The 2,500-nt window shown below is 49.2% G+C and overlaps 1 protein-coding gene across 1 annotated transcript in view; it reads right to left on the bottom strand.

Annotated features, from left to right (window-relative positions):
- klar (klarsicht) overlaps positions 1 to 2,500 on the bottom strand; it is a 483,791-nt gene that overhangs the window by 261,618 nt on the left and 219,673 nt on the right. The window lies entirely within an intron of this gene.

Here is a 2,500-nt window from a genome sequence, read left to right as displayed (position 1 = left end):
CAAGGGGTTGAATGGTTTAGAGGGGAGGCAGGGGACTGAGGGGGAGTGGGAGAAGGGAGGGAGTTGAGGGATTGTGAGAGGTGGGGGGGGGGGGCTAGGTCGTGCTGCAGTGAGACCATTCGCCACGACTTGCCGCCGCCGCCACTGCCACCGCATCCGACTCTGACTGCGCCTGCGGTCACGCTACCTCCCGAACATACTGACAGCCTAAAAACGGCCTCTGTTTTTCTTTCAATCTTCCTTTTTATTTGTATTAAGATTGGGTATTATGCGTCACGTGATGTCTGACTGGGATGAATATTATCTCTTACCATGAAAATCCGCTGCAAGTGCATTTATTGTTCATATTTTACTTTCTTTATCATCAGCCTCCCTTTCCATTTTTGTTGCTGTCGTTTCCCCTTTTACAGCAATGCCAAGGTCAAAAGGACAGCAGGCAACGCCGAAGAAAAAGAAAAAAGAAAAAAAAAAGTTTCATCACAGTCTAACCTTGACTTTTTCCCTTCCTTCATATGTCTCGGTCCCCCTCCCCCTTCCCCTTCCAACCCCTCCCCTCTCATCAACGACATCAACACGCACACACGCCCTCATGCAAAGCTGCAGCAACATAAAACTCATGATAAACAATCTCACAGTGCAGACAGACAAAGCGAAAAGTTAATTAGATAATATCGAAGAAAAATGACGGCAGAGCAATTCAAAAAACGAATCCGATGAGGTTTCCCAAAACTACAAATTCCCACGACCGCCATTTCCTTTCGTCAAAGAAGCCGCTGCCGTAGCCACTGATACATTAGAAGTAATAATACTATCGAATAGTCGTCGCTACCATGGACACTCGCCGCCAAAATCAACATTAACTTACAAAATTCCATTCAGATAGTTGGTTCATCATCACAGCTATTATTATCACTACAGTCAATATCTAAATTACTTCTATCATCATTATTGTTTGACTTTAACTTTATACTGACACATCAAAATCAACATAGCCACCGTCACTATCACCTCACTATCCGCGTTCCTTTCCTACCATGATCATCGTCACCATCAACATAAACATAGTCCTCGTCACCATTACCTTCCCATCAGCCTCCCTTCCTGCCACGATCATCGTCACCATCAACATAGTCATCGTCACCATCACCTCACCATCCGCCTCCTTCCCTGCTGCCGCGCGACCAAGGCAACATGACGCAGGGAAATAAGAGCAAATATCCCACAAGGTCTGGCAACACTTTCACGATGTTGGTGATGGTGGTGGAGAATAGGGAGAGAAGGAGGATATGGAATAAGAAGAGGATGAAGATAATAACGAAGAAGAAGAATAACAACAAGGGGAACAAGGAGAAGAACAAGAACAAGAAGGAGATGAAGAAAAACACACACTCATGAACATGTAGAGAAGGGAATGTAGGAGGATTGACGAGGACGTGGACGAGGACAAGGAGGGGGTGGAGAAGAACAAGAACAAGAACAAAAATAACAAGAACAATAAGACGACCATTAGTACATAAACAATGCCTACACTCGAACCATAACAGTAAAACCCAACACAAACAGGACATCAGAAGAATTCCCCTCGCGCGCGCCCCCTACCACCCCCCCCACCCCCCGCCCACAACCGAAGCCCACCTAGCCAGTCTTGAAGGCGACGAAAACAACCTTGGACAAGTAAAAGTTTCCGGACGCGTGTCAACAAACTTTGTCCCTCGAGGTCCAGCCGAACCGCGAGTCTCGCGTCCGCTTCTGCCGTCTCTCAGGCCGTGGGCGAGAGCCCGTAGCTTCACTGAAGGGGATGGGGGATGGGAATGAGAAGATGGGGAAGAAGGCAATGAGGTAGAGCTGTGAGATGAAGAGGGGAGGGGGAAATGGGAAGGGGAAGGGGAAGGGGAAGGGGAAGGGGAAGGGGAGGGGGAAGGGGAAGGGAAAGGGGAAGGGTTAGGGGGAAAGGGAGGGGGAAGGGGAGGGGGAAGGGGAAGGAGAAGGGAAAGGAGAAGGGGAAGGGGAAGGGGAGGAGGAAGGGGAGGGGGAGGGGGAGGGGGAGGGGAAGGAGAAGGGGATAAAGAAGGGGAAGGGGGAGGGGGAAGGGAGGGGGAGGAGGATAGGGATAGGGATAGGGAAAGGGAAGGGGAAAGGGAGGGAAGGGATAAGGAAAGAGAAGGGGAAGGGGGGAGGGGGAAAGGGAAGGGGAAGGGGAAGGGAGAAGATGAAGAAGATGAAGAAGTAAAGGAGAAGAAGAAGAAGGAAATGTAAGGTGAAACTGATGAGGGTAACAGGAAAGAAATGAAAATGAAAGAAGGGAAGCAAGGAGCGAGAATAAACGGGATGAGTGACTGACATAAATGAAAAGGAAATCCAAACTATATCCCGGCTTGGAGTTGACTGAGGCTTCTAGGAATCGTATACTTCTTAAAATCAAGTAACCAAGACAACACGGTATCGCCTTCAGCTCACACGGTGGGTGGCGCCGGCATCCCAAGACGACACGAGAGCCCGG

This window comes from Penaeus japonicus, unplaced genomic scaffold, assembly GCF_977035675.1.
Source record: "Penaeus japonicus unplaced genomic scaffold, GWHDUDI00000001_assembly GWHDUDI00000030, whole genome shotgun sequence".
Classification (NCBI taxonomy): domain Eukaryota; kingdom Metazoa; phylum Arthropoda; class Malacostraca; order Decapoda; family Penaeidae; genus Penaeus; species Penaeus japonicus.
This window is presented reverse-complemented; position numbering and strand designations above follow the sequence as displayed.